General features: G+C 40.7%; 1 protein-coding gene across 1 annotated transcript in view; it reads right to left on the bottom strand.

Moving 5' to 3' along the window:
• The window catches only part of PAG1 (phosphoprotein membrane anchor with glycosphingolipid microdomains 1), a 55,422-nt gene extending 45,558 nt beyond the window's left edge, over positions 1 to 9,864 (bottom strand). The window contains exon 1 of the mRNA XM_041768629.1: positions 9,772 to 9,864. The gene's annotated coding sequence lies outside the window, so the exon portion shown is untranslated. The remainder of the gene's footprint in view (positions 1 to 9,771) is intronic.
• Positions 9,865 to 23,286: the final 13,422 nt, after the last annotated feature.

Raw genomic sequence — 23,286 nt, 5'->3', positions numbered from 1 at the left:
CCGAGAGAGCTGCCACCAGTCAAGTGGTTATTATTTAACTTTCAAGGCAGACCTAACTAGACTTTCATGTTTTATATGCCTCTAATCAAAACACAGCACTGAAATACTGTAGTTAGAAACTAATTTCTTATTATGGACAATGACTGGCTCAAAAGGAATTAAGTAATTATCAGATGAGTAACTTCCTAATGATTTACTCAACAAGCCTAATAGGGACACTTGGCAGGATCTTCTATGTCTGTAAAGGCCTTGAGAATAATTAGGTATTCAAAATTTTATTATCATAAACTAGAAAACCACATAACGCTATAAATCATATTAAATAATAAATTCAATCTAAATTTAAGTGTATGATCCATAAGCACATTAACCTAAAATTTTTGTTTGAAAATGTGTCTTACATATACTTCATCACAAATTAAGTATAATTTAATATTTTAGTATGATTTTTAGTTCAGATTTAACATGGGTATTTTAAGAAACTGTGGTCTTCTCTTCTTAATGCAGAAACGACCTTCACAAGGCAACAGTATTATTTTCAGGGGCTATTTCTTTTTTAAGAGAGTTCAAAAGTGCTAAAAAATGATGAATATTAATCTTATGCTATAAACTAAAATAATGCATGCAAATTGGCTTGGTGCCAAAGTTCCATCCTCAATGAATTCCAAAGCTACGATCATAATCACAAACAGACCTCTAGCACATATTCAGAGTCAGAATTTTCTAAGCCACAGATTCCCTAAGTCAAAAATCTGATTTGACCCTTTAATTTCCTAAAATTGGAAAATGAGGTCCAGAGAGGTTAAATGAATCAAGCAAAACCCCTAACCAAAGGGCTGGGAATCAAGCCCAGGAAGCCTGAGCATGCACTCTCTCAGCTTTCTGGAAATGGGCACAAGCAAGATCACAGCAGAGCGTGTTCAAGCCCGTGTTCAAGCCCCACACAAATGGTGGCTGGCTGGCCCCAGATTTTGCCAACCTCTGCTACAGACAGTTACACTGAAAGAAGATCTTGGCAAAAAGAGCACTAGTTATCACTTTGTGCCCTAATTATTCTTATCAAGAAACAGATTGTAGTCAACTCTACTATTTAATACATTAGCTATAAATATAGTTACTGAATTTTTCTAGTCTACTATTAACTTTGTACATTAACATGGTACATTTATACAGTTAATGAACCAATACTGGTACATTATTATTAAGTAATAGCCATACATCATTCAGATTTCCTTAGTTTTCACTAATGTCTCTTTTTGTTATCCCCTCCAGGATAGCATAGTACATTTAGTTTGCACTATTTTTTTTTTTATTAGTTCAACACTAGGTGTGTGTGTGTAAGAGAGAATGAGACAGAACACGAATCTTTCTCCTTCATTCAGCCACGTAAGTGCAAAACCCTACAAATTACTGTTCTCATATTGTCTAATGTAAAAGAAAAGGTCATATGTTAATAAAGTAACCTAGAGTTTTAATATGAGAAAACCACTGTGGGGAGTGAGAGGTTAGACTAAAAAGAACTTGACATTAGAGGGACCTAGAAACATGGTCTCTGATTTCAACATGGGTTAGCAAAATCTAAAAAGCAAGGGATATGGAAGAGTAATGTGAGGATTTAAAGTAATAAAAGACAGGTCGCACAGAACTATAGTAAAGCAGAAGAAAGAAGTAATATTGTGAAATTTGTCATCATTTACTTTAGGGGAGTTTGCATTTTTAAAATCCACAGAAATGCAGTTACAGTTTCCTTGCCAATATTTGTATAAAACATTTTCCAAACAAGACTGATTCATCTTACTCTGAAATGAATTGTTAGATCACAACAGAGAATGTTAAAGAGTTTGCATCCCTTATAGAAATGCCAAACATTTTACTCTGCCTCATGCTGTACTATAAATAGGGAAATTCAAATGCTAAAAATGTTCTCCAAGTTGCCAAACATAGTTCTTTAGCATCTACTTCCTAGTACAAATGACTCATTCTTCCAAAGTTTGAAAATGAAAGCTAGTTACGATTCACGGAGAAATACTGCAGCTTACGCCAATTAATTAAACGCAAAAGATATTTCATTTAGGTCTATTTCTTTTTTCTTAGGTCGAATCCACTGAAATGCTTCTTTAGATTGTTATTGAAGTTTTATTAAAGAGTATTTACTCCAATGACAGTTGGATTTTTAATTAACAATTAGAATAGTCAGGCAACATGAAGATTGTTGGAAAATAATGATGCTGATTGAAATGACTTTGAAATTCATTAGCTGCATTTGAACGTAATAGATGTAAAATTTATTTACTGTAATAAAAACGTTAATAGTGAAGTCAGAACACGAAAACTAATAAGCTCACCTAACAAGACAGTACAAATAATGCTCCAATCTCTTAGAACACAAGGAAATGAAACTCTAAGAAATGTAACCTGATTAAGAAAAATAGTACTTCTTAGGAAGAAATCACCTTTTGTTGTAAAAAGAACAATAAATAGGGGAAATGCCATTCATTTATGGTTGGTATTTCAAAATAGCGTACATATGTATGTATATCTTATAATAAGTAAAGAGAACATAAAGAGTACAGGGGCTTGTGTAACACATCTGAGGTCAGCACTTGCTGGGAGAGGCAATAGCTGACTTTCCCTGAAACCTGGAACAGGAAACTGCAGCAGATGCTCCTGTGATGTAGTTGGGGGGGGGGGGGGGGGAGAAGATAGCGGTTGGGGGTGGCAGGGCATGAGAGGTTTCATAACATTTTCTTCTAATCAACTGACTCTACTGTTGGCCTTTAATCTTCTTTCTGCAACTCACCATACCTCATATTATCTCATTACCAACCACTTACTCTAGAACAGCAACATTTTCTTTAAACTGAACACAAATAATTATTGCAATGTCTTGTTCAGGCTTCACTAAAAGTCTTCACCTGTTTTGACTTGCATAGGTTTATTTTTGCAAGCCTTCAATGGAACTGTTTTGATTAAAAATTTTATGGTATATAAGAAAGAGGTGACTTAAGGACAATTCTTTGACTTTGGACAAGTTATTACTAAAGTTTGTATTATCATGCTGACTTACATGTAAACTTTAATAATCCTATTTGAGTGTTTCCTTTTTTTCTCAAGGGGGGGGAGGGGTAGAGGGAGAGAGAGAATCTTATGCAGGCTCCACACCAGCATTAGGCCTGACATGGGGCTCTATTTCACAATCCTGAGATCATGACCTAAGCCGGAACCAAGAGTGGGATGCTTAACTGAATGAGCAACCCAGGTGCCCCTTGAGTGTTTCCTTTTTAACAAGTGATGTGCTATTTCAATGAACTCTAAATTAATTATAAAATAAAATGCATAACTTGCAGACAAATTTTTGAGAAGACATACTGGTATATGAGATATATATCCAATATATAAATATTTTCATAAGTTTCAAAAATATGTCTCAAATTAATATTTAATATGTTATAATATCAAAACAGACAACAATTGCTTTCATTAACTGATGTTTCAGTATTTAACTTTTTTTTTAAAGATTATTTATTTATGTATTCATGAGAAACACATACAGAGAGAGAGGGGCAGAGACACAGGCAGAGAGAGAAGCAGGTTCCATGCAGGGAGCCCGATGTGGGACTCGATCCCAGGTCTCCAGGATCAGGCCCTGGGCCAAAGGCAGCACTAAACCACTGAGCCACCCGGGCTGCCTGGTATCTAACATTTTGGACAAACATAATTAGCCTATGATGATTTTTATGTGTACTTATAAAACAACGAGACAAGATAAGCAGGTTTAGGCTGCTATTTGCAAGCATTTCTCTGCAATAAATATGTATTTTGTCTGACTTGTGTTGTCAGCTTGCCAACAGGAGTCTGAGGACATGTATATATTAAGGGTATGGATGATCCTTATTTCTAATAAATAAAAAATAGGTTGTATGATTGCCATTACTTTTTCTTTTAACATTGAATTTTATGCCACAGATATTCAAAAAAGCTGATACGTAACTTACCAAATATATTAACATATTTAAGATTTACAAAAAGTATAATACAACAAACACTGGTGTAACTACTACCCAATTTAGGAAATAAAACACTATGGTAAGTATATAAGAATTTCGGCCAGATGATTGCAGCTTAGAACAACATCGATACTTCTTAGGCTTCTTGTCTCAGGAGTGAGCAATCCATTTCATAGATAAAGTAACAATAGGTGACTAAATATAAAAACTAAGGAAAGCTGCCATGGGCGCTTGCAGCATTTGAGTGACATGCTTGTTCATCTGTCACTAAAGGCTTTCTACGTTCTAAGAGGTCCTCCGACAGACAGCATTATTTTTTTAAAAAACATTTCAGAATCATTTTATTTACTGAGACTTTAAAAAGAGGATTTGGATTTGAATCTTTACCCCCCTAACAATGTAAACCCCCTGGGACACCTCTGAATCCCAGTGGTCTTGTGAAGAGGCTGCAGGGAAACAATGATCCAGGAGAGGACAAAGGGTGAGAAGCAAGACTTGCATGGGGTGGGGGGAGACAAGGGAATCCGCATCCTGAAAACAGGATGGATGTAGTGACGCTGTATAAGGGAGGTCACACAAACAGGCTCTGCTCTAGACCACGCCCACCTCAGCACAGCAACCCGGACCTTGCCTCCCATCACACAGCCCTCCAGGGGTTCTGGAGAACACTCCAGATTCTGGAGAATCGAGACTCAGGTACCTTCTCATATACCAAAGCAGAACGGGTATACAATGTGTACTGGCTTAGTAAATGAGGATACTATCCGCAGCTCCCTATGAAACACATTTGTGGAGGGTCCAAATCTCTTTGGGACCAGCCTGTCACGGAGCCAAAATTTCTACCTAAAAGACCAAAAGGCTACAGAATTTAAAAACCATGGGAAAAATTTGGTCTCAAAACTGGGAATAGCTGTTTCTGCAGGAAACATTTGTTTTTAGCTTAGGACCCTATTAATTAGGAAGCTTTGATTCTAGTTCTCTCCTCAAACAGTTCATCAAAAAGCAGTGAGCAAAACTTGGTTCTTTCCTTTCAGCCATGAAGGATTTCACAGAATTTCTTCTGCATACTAACCTCCCTCCTTTCTCTGTCTTTCCTACCTTATATTTCCTAGGCCTCATTTTACCCCCACCTGTTTTTAATTTTACTCTGTCTTAATATGTTTTATATACATATATATAAATTGCACCTTATTCTTAAAAGCTCTTCTGGAGCAAGCTAGGATATAAACTAACAGTTGCCAGCTTCTCACAAAGATGAAAACAGCTTAGAGATAATCCAGTTCTATCCTCCATATTTTACGGATGAGAAATCTGAAGCTCTAAGGTCCCAATGACTGTTGGTTCAAAGACGGGGTGGCATTTAGGGATCCCAAATGTAACTGGCTGGTCTTTCCTCAATACCTGATTACCTTCTATGACACTGTTCTGTTGTCTCTCCTTTTCTTAAGACATCACTGCCCAAGGGGTGCTGCTAGACATTTCTCCCCACCTGAGAGGATAAAAGCTTTAGGAAATTCTGCTCTCCACATCTTGCTGTGGAGAGTCACAAGGAAATTCTGAGAAATTTGCAGTAAGTACATCAATTTCATTTCATTTAATCTCTGTCTCTCAAACATATCGGATCATAAATGAAACTTTTTTTTTCTTTTCTCTTTCAGGAGAGGTGGCAGGGAGCTGCACTCATTAACACCACTCTTTGGGGGGGATCCCTGGGTGGCTCAGTGGTTTACCACCTGCCTTTGGCCTGGGGTGTGATCCTGGAGTCCTGGGATCTAGTCCCACATCGGGCTCCCTGCATGGAGCCTGCTTCTTCCTCTGCCTGTGTCTCTGCCTCTCTCTCTCTCTCTCTCTCTCTCTCTGTGTCTCTCATGAATAAATAAATAAACTCTTAAAAAAATCACTCTTTGGGGGAGCACTGGGGTAAGGCAAGACCTCCCAAAGGCAGCTGTCTAAATCCTCACTGCAGGTGAGAGAGGAGAATGGTCAAACATCCATCTTATCGACTTATGGGCTTGAATAGTGGCTTCTCTCCATACTGGCAAGTCCAACACTGCTGGCCCCAGGACTGGAGCACACAGAAAGGTACAGGACCCACGCAGTCAAAGAAGTGTTAGGAAGAGGGAGAGCAATGGCCTTGGCCTTTCTCCCAGTGCAGCTTGGGTGATGCTCTGCAGGCATGCTGCGGAGTACAGCTCACCCCGACAGCCACAGGATGCAGGGCCTGGAATCCACTGACCTGCACCCACTAGAAGGACACAAATTAAAAATTCTTCTTCCCCTGATGTAAACTCCAAGAGGCAAGGGGTGTACAGTTTGAAAACCAGCAATGTAACCCACTGTGTGTGCTTCTCTGACTGCAGACCCCAAAAGGGGCTGTGTGCTTCCAGACCCCAAAGGGACAGATCGTTAAGCAAATTCTGTTCTTGGTACAAGAGGGGTCTGTGATGGGGTGCACAGGGACCTAATGCCTAGACCCTAAGGCAGACAGCCCCAGCACACATGTGATCCACTCTCACCATCTGTGGAACCCAGGACAAGTTACCCTCTCTGAGCTTCAGTTTCCTCGTCAGTAAAATGGGAATCATAATAATGGTAGCAGTGGTGGGGAAGGCGAGTGGGTTACATGAGTTAGTATCTGCAAAGTATTTAGACAACTGCTTGCCTCACAGTCGGTGCAGTTTTAAGTGTTTGTTAAATAAAAGAGTGTCATTAAGCGTTTACTCCCAATTTCTCTCCACTGGTATGTGCCTCCTTTCCCAATAGACAAAGATGAGCTGTAACTGGTGAAACAAGCCCTTGGCAACTCGTCATTTTAAGACAAGGATAGTCCTTGTCTCCTGGTTACCAGGATGTGAATGAAGCCAGACCAGGCGAGGGTTCGGCCCCTAGAGGTGCACCCGCTGACGGAGCAGCCTGCGAGCTCCCACTGCTTTCTGGCAGGCAGAGGTCCACGCTCCGCAGAGCCGGGTGTCACTAGTGCATGCTAATGACCGGGTCTCCAGTACAGTGGTTACCGGGGTTCCGGGAGAACAGGAACAAGAAGGCAGCATGGGAGACAGGGCCGCCAAGTCACAGCCACACCAGCAGTTACCCTGCAAACTGTCTTCTGAGGCCAGCCTGTCCCCCAGCCCCCTGCAGGAGCAGTAGGGACCCGCCCCACCTCTGCTTTTCCTCCCTTAGTAGCCATCAACTTGGCTGTTAGAAATGATAACATAAAAACTACTTTTAAAACAGACCAAATAAATGCACCAATTTATTGAAGCAATAAAGGGAAACAGTTTTGTAACATCTTGGTTAATTTTACTTGGTTCCTTTGGTTTTTACTGGAAAATACCACCATCTATATTTTACATATTTTTAAGAGGTTACACAAACACGTCTTTAAAAAGACTGCTAAACACATTTTAAAAGACTGAGAAATTTAAAAATGAAGCAAATAATGGTACCTGGATGGTATTATTAAGCAGCAGAGTAAAAGATCTGCTTTAGGTGTCTAAGGCTGATCCTTACACAGGTCACATAGAAAGCCAAGAAGGGTCTGCAATAATCTAATGACCGCCTATACACCAACATCATTGCAGCTGTAATTTTAGAAATGTCTTAATTTATATTACATAGTTCTTACAAAAATATACAGGAAGTTCTCATAAATACAAGCCAAGACTGGGGGATATGGTAAATCTCTCTTGGAGCCATAAGGACTACAGGCCCTTGGACTCGGCTGGGAATGGGCCCGCACACCTGCTCTTGGAGCTCCCCTGGTCTAGCTCACGTGCTCTGTGAACACAGCAGCCTGCAGCCTGACATCACTTTCTGCTCTAGTGCAACACACACGCATGCACACACGTGAAATCCCCAGATGCCTGGGGCTCCTGGGGACCATCACACCACACAGTTCCTGTGCTGGGTGGGGAGGGGAGGTTAGCAAGGAAGTGGGGTGCTTCTGCTTCTTAAGCAGCAGAAACACTGAGCCTCAGTCTTGTTTTACATCTCTGCCAGTTTGGTTTCCAAGAAAGGGCTAGCACATCCGTTTGAACCTTCATTTTCACAGTTGAATTTAAAATTCTGGACATTTGGGGCATAGCACCCTCTTGCACTGTCCCTAACAGTGTACTGCTGACCTCAAAGCCTATTAATGTGTCTCTTTTCTCTTACCTTAGGCAGCTCACACTTGCTTCTGTGAATCACCAGACGAGGTGCATAGGTTGTTTTTCATTTACACTGACATGAATACTAATGCACAGGGAGCGATCGCCAAGCAGGTCTGGTGTGTTTATAAACTTCATGATTGTAATTCTTGTTACTATAGTAGTTAGATAAGTACACTGCTGTCTTGAAGCCTTTTTTTTTTTATGTAATACACGCATAATGCAAGGTGAAGAAAACTATCACTTGAAGGACAACTATTTCCCTAAATTATGATTTGCACCTACAGCAAGGAGAAGCTTTAAAGTATTTAAAAAAAAATCTCTAAGCTAATCTCTTGCTTCGGATTTTGAGATTCTCCACTGCTGTTCCCCCATTCTGTATGCACAGCACAGATTCCTGCCAAGCCTATTACAGTGAACAAACAATGTCTTCTCTGTCAGAACAGACAATGAATAGTATCACAAAATTCTCCTCTAATGTACAGCCTCTATTCCCCCCACCCAGACCCTTCAGAAAAGAACAACTAGGATGAGGACTGATGAGGAAAGCATTACTCGCCCCTTGCCAATCTGAAAGTGCATTCTAGCAAGCTAAGGACTAGGTCATGTCAGCCATATATTAGCTGCTAAACAGAAAAAGCTGACAAGTTTTTTTTTTTTTTTCAATTGGATCATATATTTGTGCATTTCTGTGGGTTGTGTCCTTGGGTATCTCTATCAGGAAGGAAGGAGGCAGTTTTATCAGATGTAATTTCAGGGCTTAGCAAAAACGGCTTTTGGCTACAGACTGAGTAGCAACAGGGGAGCTTCATAGAAATGACACAGCAATTTGTGTTAAAATATTGGCAGCCGATTCATGAATGCTAAAGCTGACTATGAATTCAGCTGCCTCTGTTAAGCCTTTATTCCCACTAAGCTCATGATTCATAAAGAAAGCGCCCGGAGTTACTCCCCTGAAACATACAGTTATGATGCTGACAGACTTCTCCTTGAGGTGTCTGTCTGTCTGTCTGTCTGTCTCTCTCATATTCATGAAAAGACGTTAAGGATAGGATTTTCCAAAACAGGAACTTCATGAAGTATTTGTCACCAACCCAACCACAGCCTTACAAAGTGGTATTCTCATGAAAGGAAAACATGGATTTCTTTACAATCTTCCACATTTTTAAGTCTTAGTTGGTATAAAATATCATGATTCCCTTTCCTTTCCCTTTGTGACATGCATACAGCACGGATTTTACTGTAACTGCTGAGAATTGCACCACGCTTTCCCCATAGAAGACAAAATGCTGGGGTTCTTTTTAATAATCAAACCACACTAGCTATTGTTTTCGTGAATGCCAGAGAGAGAGATTAACACGAAGAGGGAAGTACAGCCTCCCCTTTCCTCCCACACATGTGTGACTCGGCGAGCTCCCAGATTCTGATGGCATTCTCCGGGTAACACATTTAGGAGGCCAGCAGGATGTCCCCACTGTTCGGTCTTCTTCTCTCCCTCCCTCTTTCACAGCACCCTAGGCTCCTATTAGACGGCACAATCACGCCTGTGTGTGGCACCACCGCAGTCTGTGAATTCTAAGGATGGGTCCCCCTTATTGTGCATCAGTAATAGCTACCTTGGAGAAACGTTTGTCCAAATAAGAAATCAAAGCTCTGGCAATGTACTCCCTCTGATATGTTGTGGTGAGAGTCCTCTCTTCCTTCTTGGCCTGTAACCAAAGAGAAAGAAAATTAGGGGAAAAAGGCAGATGGATACAGACTGCGAAAGATACGTGTCCAGTTCGTTGTAAAGCACGCTGGCAAATTTAAGGCCAAACACTGAGGCTTTTTATTCCTTCCTGAGCAAAGCAAGCTGCAAAGTCGAGGAGCAGCAACAAATAGTAAATAAATAAAAAAAATTCTCTAACATAAAAATTAATGTCTGATCAAACACCCATCAATTTTTTTGCTCTCTCCATATTTTTCCTAATACTATGATAAATAAATCTATGTTATTGCACAGTTAATATTAAAATTCAAATATCTGTTACCCAAATTTGGAATAAAACAAGTGATTTATTTGAAGAGTATTTATGCTTTTAAATAAAGTAAGCTATGATTTAATTATGAGAATGTCTTTTTTTTTTTAAGAAGATTTTATTTACTTGACAGAGAGAGTACAAGCAAGGTGAGTGGCAGGCAGAGAGATTGGAAGCAGCAGGCTCTCCACTTAGCAAGGAGCCTGATGCGGGTCTCGATCCCAGGACCTCAGGATCATGACCTGAATTAAACAGGGCAGATGCTTAGCCAACTAAGCCACCCAGGCACCTGAGAATGTCTTATTAAAAGGAGCATCTTCGGGGCACCTGGGTGGCTCAGTCCGTTAAGAGTCCCACTCCTGATTTTGGCTCGGGTCATAACCTCAGGGTGGTGAAACAGAGCCCTACACCAGGCCCCATGCTGGGCATAGAACCTGCTTAAGATTCTCTCTCTCTCCATCTGCCTCTGCAATGCGTCCCCAGCCCTATGTGTGCACACAGCATGAACTGTGTGACCTGACATGCAGATCCCTTGATTCCAAGTTGTTTCTTCACCCACTCCACTGTGGGAATCAGTGTACTTCGGTCCCATCCATGGCTTTGTTCTAGTTTTGGTGCCCAGCCTTTCCTCTGTTCCCCTTTCCTCTCCACATCTTTTCCCATCCTCTAACAAATATGTCCTATGCTGAACCTCTGATGTAAGGCACCAGAATAAGTGCAGCAGGAGAGGGAGTAGGGGAAGAGGATGGAATGAATGACAGGGTGAGCTTACACCCCAAGGGGAATATCCTAGCTGTTAACTAAGATTCAGAACTTCTCAATTATTTTAACAGAGATACAATTCCTACAATTTTTATATTCCTGTTTGAATATAAAAAACTGAACACAACACGAGCCTTCTAGATTTGCATCTAGTGATGTTCTATTATTAGGAGACATATGATCTTAGACTGTATGTTGCTTTCTTCCATAGCAGAGTCAGCAGATTATTTGTATTATCTCGAGGTACGTCTATTGTCTCCCTGACAGTTACCAAGTGAGAAATGGCCACCTTTTGTTTGCCACTGCATTCACCTATTATTATTATTTTTCTTTAATATGCCTAAAAAGACCAGAATAAGACACACAATCATGGGCTGTCTTCTTCCAATCAGACTCCAGGTCTTTCCACTGTCAATCATGCAAACTGAGAGGCAGGGCAGCTTCACTGGGTGAGGGCTTTGCAGACAGGAGCCTTTCCCAAACCACCTTTTGCTCTTTCATTAGATTTTAAAACAAACCTCCTCCTGAAACCCTGCCAGGCAGATATATTTAGATGTGGATTTCAACTGTAAACATCTCCGCTTCCCTGTATCACCATGGTCGGTCCTAGAGAACTCTCCTGAATTTGTTAGAAATAGAAGCAAGATTTGATTATCTAAATCAAACTGCTACAGAAAAAAAATAATGAAATGAATATTTTTTCTTAAAATGCCAAATCTTATTAATATGTATTAGAAATAATATGTTTGCAGATGCTTCTCTATTACTAGATGGAGTAAAGAGTCTAATTTGAAAATTAAGCACATAACCTGACAGTTATTTTAATAACATAAAATAATGTTGGTGCATAATTTTGAATTTTCAGAATATGCATTTCATGACTTAAAAATATTTCAAAGAAACAAGGTAATCGGGATCCCTGGGTGGCGCAGCGGTTTGGCGCCTGCCTTTGGCCCAGGGCACGATCCTGGAGACCCGGGATCGAATCCCACATCGGGCTCCCGGTGCATGGAGCCTGCTTCTCCCTCTGCCTATGTCTCTGCCTCTCTCTCTCTCTCTCTCTGTGACTATCATAAATAAATAAAAATTAAAAAAAAAAAAAAAAAAAAAAGAAACAAGGTAATCAGGACAGTGTGGTACTGGAACAGGATAAACACAAAGATCAATGGAATAGGATGTACCACCCAGAAATAAACCTGTATGTCTATGGCCAATTAATTTTTGACAAGGGTGCCAAATAATCAATGGAGAAAAACAGTCAACCAAAAAATCTAGGACAACTGGATAGCCATGTTGCATGTTTTCAGGCAAAAGGATGAAGTTGGATCTTCAACTCTGACAATATAAAAGCTAACTCAGAAAGAATCAAAATCTACATTTAAAAGCTAAAACAACAAAACTCTCAGAAAAAAGCATAGGGACAAATCTTCATGAGCTCATATTTGACAGTGGAGTCTTACATATGACACCAAAAGCAAACGCAACAAAAGAAAAAATTGATAAATTGGATTGATCAAAATCAAACATATTCATGCTTTAAAGGACACTATTAAGAAAGTGAAGACAACCCAAAGAATGGGAAAAAACCTGGGCAAATCATATCTAATAGAAGACTTTTATCTGGAATATACAAAGAACTTTTATAACTCTATAATAAAAAGACAATCTGATCAAAAATCGGCAAAACATCTGAATAGATATTTCTCAAAGTAAATATACAATGGCCAATGAGCACATGAAAAGATGCTCAGCATTATTAGTTATCAAGGAAATGCAAACCAAAACCATAATGACATGAGATACCATTTCATCCCCCATAGAATGGCCATAATCAAAAAGTCTACCTGGCAACAAGCATCATAAGGATGATGACTGATCCAATCAAAGAGAAATCCCATACTTTCCATGTTGATTTCTTTTTCCACTGAATGGAACTTCAGAAGTGAGGCGTCTACTCAAATGTGACCCCCTCTCCCCCCACTGCATATGCTATGTCAGTGGAATGCCAAACTAAGCACTGTTTCTTCCATACCTATTTCACTGACAGAATTTTCATTAAGACTGTTAGCAGGTTTTTTTTTTTTAAGATTTTATTTATTTATTCATAGACACACACAGAGAGAGTGGCAGAGACACAGGGAGAGGGGGAAGCAGGCTCCATGCAGGGATCCCAATGTGGGACTTGATCCGGAGTCTCCAGGATCACACCCAAGGCTGCAGGCAGCGCCAAACCGCTGCGCCACCAGGGCTGCCCTGTTAGCAAGTTCTTAACACAGATGATGACATTCGTAAGAAGGCTCAAAAGTGAACTCTGGTAATTCATGATGCTTTGCTAACTTGAAAGCTTGTTCTAGCTAAAGCCACTCAGAAAAACTAACATAGAGTTCAATTTCTGGGCCACTGGGACCCTGAGGGTTGGGATATGCACCTGACAGATGGCCTGACCCAACCCCCAGCTGGCATTGCTGAGTAGGAAGAGGAGTGGTTTTTTGGTTTTTAAACTTATGTCCTTACAGTCCCTTCTAGGGAAATAGAGTGATGTTGACAGCGTATCCCCCTGCTATCTGAGTAGATAACTACGGGGACTGGGTAGCAGAGACTCAAGTAACCCAAGTCCAAATTCATGTTTGACTTTTAAAAACTATACTTGGAGGCAGGTTATCCACTCACTGTGAGACCAGAATCATGAAGCTCAATTAAGGATTTTCAAATGTAAAAGAAACTTAAAGGCGATCTACAAATCAACCCCACTTGATACTCGAACCCTTTCTACAATGTCTGTGACATCCAGGTTATAAGTATATATAGAAAGGACTTGGTTAAACATAACAGCTAAAGGTACTAAGCACAGAATGAATCACAGTGCCTACTATATAATAATCACTCAATATTTATTCACTGAATGAGTGAATTAATTTTAAAAAATCAGAGTAGATTTGAGGATAATGCTATATAATAAAACTGCTCTCCCTTGCAGTCCCTGAAGACAAGGAAAGGAGCAGGACTGCAGGGCACTCATGATTGGCATGTGACTGCAGTAACATATCACACATGCAAATGCCATCCAAATAAATACTATCTTTTATTAACGCTGCAGTAGAAACAAACCAACATGATCTGTTAATCGAGCCTGTGCTAGGATCCCTTCCATAATGAAGGGCTCCCAGAAGGAATTAGTTTCTGTCTCTGGGAAATGCTGTTAGATTTGAGCTGGGGTAAGGAAGGTTCTTTTTCACACAGTGACTTAGTGGCTTCAACCTCGGTGGAGTCCTGGATCTAACTTCTAGGGCCATACGGAACAAGTCCAATAATTTTCCTACATGGCAACTTTTCAAAGACTCAAAGACACCAATTTAAAGAAGTTCTTCTTTTCCTGCCCTTGAGCCTCCCCTTCTCCATTTCAAAGAATATAGTTCTGAGTACCAGCTACCCTAACTCAAAAAAGCACACAGGCTGTAAGAAGAAGAGAGCTAGGCCCTGGCCAGGCATGCTCACAACAGCAGAGCAGGCTAAGAGCCTGCTTCAGCTACAGAGCCCAACTGAAGTAAGCAGCCCAGTAACCAAGCACAACATCCAGCGGATAAGGTAACCTTGATATCATTTAGGAAATCACCCTTATGTGGGTTTTGGTGATAGTGCTAGAGGAATTCTTGTGGACCAGATATTATAGGGAGGCAATAGGGAGCTGGTGAACTCAGGACTGTGGTCCATTTTCATCCTGGAGACTAATCACAGCTATAGAATCTGGCCACTGGGCAGTGATTCGGGGTAAGAGCTACAGTTCTTGAAAAGATCTCCTGGCAAGATCAAGAAAGACCATGGTACCCAAAATAGATACTCAGTCCCAGATATCTAGATACATAGGAAGAGAAAGAGCTGAAGCTTGCATGGTCAAGGAGTGAGTACCATAGAAATCTGGAAGTCATTTCTGAGATACCAGATCCTACACCTGGGTGGCAATAAGGGCCACCTGGAATGCAGCACTGGTCATCCCAGTCGTCAGCACTGGGGCAATACCATTCTCAGCATGGGAGATTAAAATTCAACAAACAATTCAGCAAGCACTGAGCAAGACGTACTGTGGGCAAGACACAGAAAGAACACGATGAGAGATGTCTTCCATTGCCCTGGAGGCTAGGCTGAAACATCTTCAGTGTTTCCTGCTTTAGTGAGAACAAGCTCAGACTTGGGGAGGGCATGATGATACATGTGAGAGGAACGACTGGGGAAGAAACATGGGAGGTGGGAGGAGACATGCAGATGAACGCAGGGTGGCTAATGCTTTCAATTTTTGATTGTTCGCTTCCAAATGACCATGCTCAAAGGCCCTCACTCCAGATGAAGTAGCACTTCATCAGTGAAGAGGAGAACAGGAAACACTTACTTGTGTCAGTGTAGATACTATAGTCTTACTTAGAAAACCCGCGATTATAGAAGACTTTTTCACCAGCTACACAAGACTGTTGGGATGCATGAATCTTACACCTGACTAAAGCAAAATCTAACTTTCTTTCATATATGATGCTGCTAAGCCAAATCTTTCCTACTGCCTTTTTGCCATTTAATTGGTGGTGATGATGGTGAGGTGGTTACATCATCCCTGTGCCATTTCTGCCTCTTAGATCTGGGTCACTGAGTTAAATGTCAAGATGTTCTCAAATTCTGTTTCTCTCCTTTGTTATGACATTAGCCATCTCTCCCAGCTTTGGGCTATGCATTTGTATAGCTGTACCCAAGTGAGGCCTAATGTCGGCTAGCACAGGATTTGGTTCAAATACCAGAAACCTTTCTCTAGGAAGATAGCAATTTATTAATCAGTTCCCTCTGGATATACATACTAAGTCAGTTATTAATCTAGCTAATTACACATATCCCCTATTTGTCCAAATGATAAATGTTAGCAATTTGATACACTTTGGGTATAAAAACCCCATATATATATCTATAAAGTAATGCATGCTATTTCTTATTAATCCATCTGAATTCTATGATGGGTCTAATAAATTGTCAATAGAATAGAGTCCAATCGCAAAGCACAGACATTTCCTCCCATTAAAATTTCAATGACTATTGAAGTCCTTTGCCATAATAATGCAAGAAAGTAAGACTGAATATGCTCAATGGTAAAGCAACTAAAAGGGTAGCTCATGTCAATGTATCTGGATGTCATAGATGTCCTGAACCATACTGGAAAACCGTAATTTACAATGGATGCTTCTTCCTCCCTCATCTCCAGATTCTCAACTTCTTGGGCTACACTTTTCCCCTTGTGAGGCTCCCTTGTGTTTTCTGGCCATTTTTTCTTGCCAGCTTTCCCAGCTGTGGCTCTCTTCTTTTCCATGCTTCCCCCCCACCCCAACCCCCTACCCCTGCCTGCCCTGGCTGCTTTTGCTCACACTTCCAGCCTTCCTGGGATTTTCGGAAAGATTCCAGCTTTCATGCCATCTGATATCTTCTGCCTCATTTCTCACACATCCTAACAGCTGAAATCCTTGAGGTCTGCAAAGCAACAGTCCATTAAGAAAAGAGTATTTTCAGGGAGTCAATTTTCTTTACTAAGAACAGTAAAATGGAAGAGGCAAGGAAAGGAAGTTCAGAGGTACCAAAGAGAGGCCACTATGAAGATAAGATGAAAGTAAAAAAAAAAAAAAATTAGGCATCAAAAAGATGTAAGTATGACAGTGGGAAAATAATTCTTTCTGAAAATCCTCTTAAATGGTGTGGTTTAATAAAAATAATCCCCTTTCCAAGGAGAACATATTTTTCTTGAATTCTGGGGAGCTGATGATAAAAATTCTTTAACCACATATCCTCATACTATCTACGATATACAGAACCCAGGTAAACATAGATATAGTTATAATACACACATGGAGTTATTAACAAATGACATTTTATTAGCAAAAACCTGCTTTTTATAAGAGTGTTACTTGGAAAGAGGCCTAAAATGACACTATTTCCCATAAGCCTTATCTGTAAGCATGCATCCCAAGCAAGGCTTGGACTTGAATTCCTTGCAGTTTCAATATTAATAGAGAAAATATCAAAATAACCAAAGTGCTCAATAGGAAAAAAAAAATCCTTTATTCCTAACAAAAGACAGAATAGTTTATAATATGCAAATTCGATGTATTTAGGGAGAGTTGCATGCTTCTCAGGCATCTAAACATAAAACAAGGGACCTCAAACACTAACAATAAAAATAACTTAAATGTTGCTGTAGTGAACAGAAAATACATAAATTGATTCCCCTACTTACTAATAAATGAATTGGTAGGAAAATAAATATTTAAAAATATCCTTCTTTAGGCAATGTAAATAAACATGGGAACACCCCACCTGGGTGGCTCAGTTGGTTAAGCTTCCAACCCTTGGTTTCAGCTCAGGTCATGATCTCAGGGTCATGAGATCGAGCCCCACTTTTGGCTCCCTGCTCAGCGGAGAGTCTGCTTGAGATTCTCTCTCTCTCCCTCTCCTTCTCCCACCCCCACACTTGCTCTCTCTCTCTCTCTCTCTCTCTCTCAAAGTAAATAGGGATGCCTGGGTGGCTCAGTGGTTGAGTGTCTGCCTTTAGCTCAGGTCATGATCCTGGGGTCCTGGGATTGAGTCCCATATCAGGATCCCTGCAGGGAGCCTGCTTCTCCCTCTGCCTGTGTCTCTGCCTCTCTCTCTGTGTCTCTCATGAATACATAAATAAAATCTTTAAAAAAATAAATACATCTCTAAATAAATAAATAAACAGGGCAATGAAAGAGGTCATTCATTCATTCATTTCCTTACTCATCTTTTAGTGGTATTTCCTTGCTAGAAACAAAAAGTAAACACTACTCCGGTCCCCCCCACTCTATTTTATCTGAGAAGCTGTCTTTTGGGATGCAACTTAAGCTGCCATTCAGAGAGCCTAGAGCTTTGGTTTGTCTTTGCTTCTTGGTGGGTACCTGACTGGGCAGCCACTTGGCACACTTCCCTATCACAGAGCCTTGGATGGCCCTTTAGACGTTTCCCAGTGAGGGGTAATTTGTTTTCTCTAGTCTTGTGATCACCCAAGGGACAGGGGAGCTGGAGAATCCCTGATCACTGAGACTTCCTGGAAGTTGCTGCATGGGTGTGTACATATAGGTGGGGAAGGGGCACAAGCCAGGATGACTTCTCCTTCCCTAACTAACTTCCCTTCACTAACTTGAAGTTTGCCTAAATGGGCTTTTGAGAAACCTCAAAATTCATAGAAATCTACTTACTGTTAGAAGTCCCAGCTGCAGATTGCAGAGTAAGTTCAGGACAGAAAGAGCTCTCCCTCACACTCCTGCTTAAAGTTCTGCAGAACTGGCTGTGTTGTTTGTGTTGGCCTGGGGCAACGGCTCCGCCTGTGAGGTCAAAAGGGGGGATATATTTAAGCTGTGGCTATTTTCCTGGCAGCTTTCCACATTATTAAAGATTGTTGTCTATAAAGTGTCTGAGTTTTGGAGGAATGTGTAGGAGTGTGTGTGTGTGTGTGTGTGTGTGTGTGTAGTGTCTGAGTTTTGGAGGAATGTGTAGGTGTGTGTGTGTGTGTGTGTGTGTGTGTGTGTGTGTGTGTGTAGTGTCTGAGTTTTGGAGGAATGTGTAGGAGGGTGTGTGTGTATGTGCTGGGGGTGGGTAGGTTGGCTTTTTTTTTAATATATATATATTTTTAATCATGAGAGACACAGGCAGAGGGAGAAGCAGGCTCCCCACAGGGAGCCTGATACGGGACTTGATCCCAGGACATGACCTGAGCCAAAGGCAGACACTCAACCACTGAGCCACCCAGATGCCCCCAGGTTGGCATTTTGTAGATGGATTTTACATCTCAAGTAATTTTATAGTGCCCCTTTCTATATACGTGTGTGTGTGTGTGTATTATAGACTATATGTGTATATCCATCTCTATATATGTATATAAATAGAATATATATTTTATATATTTTATATATGTAGTTGGAGAGAATATACACACTTATACACATTTGACCTCTTCAACCTGAGACTTTCAACACTGCCTGTAGATATCACATCAGAACCGTGCCACTGATATCATATTCAGGTGGCCATTATTCCCTTATGAATTCAGGCTAGTTTTATGAAATGCTAGCATATGTATGACATTTCAATCATTTCTCTAATGGAAAACAACTACTAAATGACCGAAGTTGAACCTTTGAGAAATTGTTTTTTTTAAGATTTTATTTATTCATTTGAGAGAGAGCGAGAGCGAGAACATGAGTAGTGGAGAGGGGCACAGGGAGAGGAAGAAGCAGGCTTCCCACTGAGCAGGGAGACAAACATGGGGCTTCATCCCAGGACCTCAGGATCATGACCTGAGCCGAAGGCAGATGTTTAACTGACTGAGCCGCCCAGGTGCCATGAATTTTAGGGAGATTCTAAGACACTAAGTGAGTGTCTCAGCATCCCAGGGAAAGTCAAGGAGATTCATTCCAATGGAAATAATGTGCACCTAATAATGTACTATCAATGCTCTGTAAATATTTGCTCCATGATGATTTGTAAGACATTTTGTGTTCAGAAGAACTGAAGGTATCATGGTGGATTCCACTCTACTGAGCTGCATCTTCTCTGCAGGCTGGCTACATTTGGAATAGTGTACTTTGCATGTGTGAATACAAATGACTGTGTGCCACATTTTTGAGCCTGTTATGGGTTGAAATGTGTCTTCCCCAAAATTCACATGTTGAAGTCCTAATGAATGTAGCCTTATCTGGAAATAGGATCATTACAGATAAAATTAGTGGAAGTGACGTCAGAATGGAGAAAAGTAGGATCCTGAACTATTATGATTAGTGTCTTTATAAAAGGGGGAGATTTGGATACAGAGAAACATATACAAGAAAAATACCCTGTGAAGACAGGAATGTATGCAGCCACAGTCCAAGAACGTACCAATGGCTAAAAGAGAGGTCTGGGACAGAAAGAGAGCACAAGCAGGGGGAGTGGCAGAGGGAGAGGGAGAAGCAGACTCCTCGCTGAGCAGGGAGCCTGCTGCAGGACTCGATCTCAGGACCCTGGGATCATGACCTGAGCCAAAGGAAGATAGATACCCAACCAACCGAGCCACCCAGGTACTTTGAGAATTTGTATATTTAAACATGGTTTTCAATAATCAATTAAGGGGGAATGCCTGGGTGACTCAGCAGTTGAGCGTCTGTCTTTGGCTGAGGGTGTGATCCTGGGATCTGGGATTGAGTCCCACATCGGGCTCCCTGAGAGGAGCCTGCTTCTCCCTCTCCCTATGTCTCTGCCTCCCTCTCTCGGTGTCTCTCATAAATAAATAAATAAATCTTTAAAAAAATAATTAAGGGAATAATTACCAAAACAACATAAAGTAGAATAACTTCCTTTTAATAATATCTTTTTTTAATTGTGAGGAAAGTTTCCTTTATTTTTAAAAATTTTATTTATTTATTCATGAGAGACACAGAGAGAAAGGCAGAGGCACAGGTAGAGGGAGAACCAGGCTCCATGCAGGGAGCCCGACATGGGACTCGATCCCAGTACTCCAAGATCATGCCCTGGGCTGAAGGCGGCGCTAAACCACTGAGCCACCCAGGCTGCCCGTGAGGAAAGTTTTGAAAGGGCTCCTTAAGAATTTGGACTGATCAAAATTCCTAAGGAATTTTTTTACTTTATTGGGACTATTATATTTAGATTGATATATCAGATCAATTCACATTTCTTTGACTCCTCCTCTTGCTTAATTTATGCTTTTCTTGGTCATTGAAAAGTCACTCAGAATTCATGCTCAAATTCTGCCCTCATTCCCTTTTCAGTGTTCTACCATTTAGCACTTGCGCCTGGTTCAGAGTTGGATTAAATATAACTTTAGAGTTAAAATCAAACCCACAATATTTTAGCTCAACTAATTTTAGCAATAAGGAAACCAGTGCCCAGTTGTGATCACACAGCTCTTTAGGGTCTGAGCCATGGACATAACCCAGGCCACTTTTCATTCATTACCATCTGCCCTATGGCAGTGGCTTCATCATGTGTCATGTATGCTACCTGTGTGCATTCTCAGATTTGGCTTCAGGGCTGGTACTTTTTTTTTTTAATCTCATCCAAAGATTCTACTACATTGCCATATCCAGAACAGGCATGCCAAAATGTCTGTTTAAATATGTACTACTTATGATATAGCTGAGTTTCTGTAATAAGATACTAGCAACTGATAACACATGACTGCCCTTTAGCATATTGTTTTTTTTTTTAAGTCTCTTCATTCAATATCTAGAACATATTCCCGTGGACCTGCCTTGTATAACTAATTGGCATGATGTACAACTCAGGTTTTATTTTCTTCATTGTTTGATTTCCAGACTAATGGCATTTTAAGTGAGCCTGAGATCTGGGCTCAGCTACTGTGACCTTTTGTCTGGTCAAAGAAGGAACACAAGCCCATCTAACTGATCAAGTAAAAAAGGAAGAGGAATGGGAAGACAAAAATGAGAGAAAAGGAGAAAAAACCCTCAGGCTTTAAAGATGTGAACTCCCTTGGACAAAGACACAATTTCTATTATAATTGGTAAAAATCACCAGAAAACAAATGCTCCTGGAGGCTGTATCTTAGCATGTAACACAGAAAGAGCTAAGAGCAATTTCCATATTAATCAGCCCAAATGGAGAAGCTGATGTCACCTTACAAGCCTAGAAAGAAACAAAAACATCCCCTAAATCTGTGAGAGCCAGAAGCAAGAAATACAGAAGCAGCTTCCTCACTGCAGAATTACATTTTTTTTGTCTGCCATCAACAGGTGTTGCCATGGTAACTATCCTATAGTTAAGAAATGGTAGAGGTAAGGAAATCTATACGAAACCACCATAGAGGAAAGAATAAGAAAGGTGTGCTGTAGCAAGACTAACCTCAGACCTAATAGAATGAGCAACCAGAGACTTGCTCTGCCATTTGTCAGATCTTTATGTTCTTTGAAAGGGACGCCGCGGGGGAGACAGGTCTCAGCCCAGGACTGTGGTCCTTGGAGGGGGCCAGGGAACTCTCAGTGGGGGGCTGCTGTGGCCCTCAATTTATTTCAGGTGCTAATTTACCTTCCCACTCCCATGTGCACATTGTAGCTTTTTGATGACTTTGAGGGGAAGGTTGCAGCTGAGGAGGGTCATGTCTGGAAACTTCTAAAAAGTGAACATCTATTAGTGGATGACTTCCTTACTATACTTCTACCTCTTGCAGGTAGTATAGGTAGTGAGAATTTCTCTGCTTTCTTCCTTCAGATGGAGAAGCTGGGTTTACATGCTATGAATTAGTGAAACAGTTCACAGCTCTTTCTTCATATGAACAACTGTAACCAGTATCTGTAGCTCTAGGAGGGAAATAACCTCCTCAGCGCCTGGCTAAAACAGAACCCATTTCTATGGTCCTCCTTTCACAGCTCATGGCTTATGATTGTACCCCCTATGTTTAGCATCATGACTAATGAAACAATTATTTCTGGAATTAAATGCTACATTCTTATTTTGTAAGCTGTTGCTTGGCTCCTGCAAAAGGGCACCATCTATCTCCTTTTTTTTTTTTTCCACCAAGCTCTTTGTTGTTGTCCAAAGGACCACTCCACTCAATAAATGACATGAATTAATATACTTTGTTAACTTCTGTGATTCTTCAAAGTTAGGACAGCTGACAACACAAGTTTTTAAAGGATAATAGCTCAAAAGGTTTAGCCTGAGAGACAAATCAGTGTGGGAGCAGGGATATGAGGCATTAAGAGAGTCTTGCACACAAAAGACGGTGGAGATGTTAGCAGATTTGCTCTGAGACCTAGCTCCTACCTCTCTTGCCCATTTCTGAGACTCAGTTCTCCTTTCCATAAAGAGATAGAAGCATTCTCTCCTTCAAAGGGTTCTTATGAGGCTTCCATGAAATACTGCAGATGAAAGTGTTCTGGGCATAAACAGTAAGTAAAAGCAGATGTTGGAAATACTATTGCCACTTGTTTTTCAAGCTTTCTGCTGTGTTAATATTACCCATCACATTTTTGATGCTAACTGGGCCACAAAATTTGCACATAAAGTTTCTGGCAGAAGATTTCTTTCCTTATCATCATTTGGAGGTGCTTATCTGATTTGGATGCCACGATCTTCTATTAGTTCCTTTTCTTTTAACTTTGTTTTCAGCCTGGCAGATTTGTATCACCGACATGGGTGTGTGGGGCGCATGAGTGTGCAAGAGAGGAAGGGGTAATGGAGGGAAGAGAGAAAGGAAGAGTGAGAGGAACACATTCCACAGATATGCACCTATCTCTGAGTGTTCGTTATTTTATCTGCAATCTGTAGATGGCTAGCACTGTTTCCGGCGGCCTTCTATTA

This window comes from Vulpes lagopus, chromosome 9, assembly GCF_018345385.1.
Source record: "Vulpes lagopus strain Blue_001 chromosome 9, ASM1834538v1, whole genome shotgun sequence".
Taxonomy (NCBI): Eukaryota; Metazoa; Chordata; class Mammalia; order Carnivora; family Canidae; genus Vulpes; species Vulpes lagopus.
The sequence above is the reverse complement of the archived record's forward strand: the minus strand, read 5'-3'. Positions and strand labels throughout refer to the sequence as shown.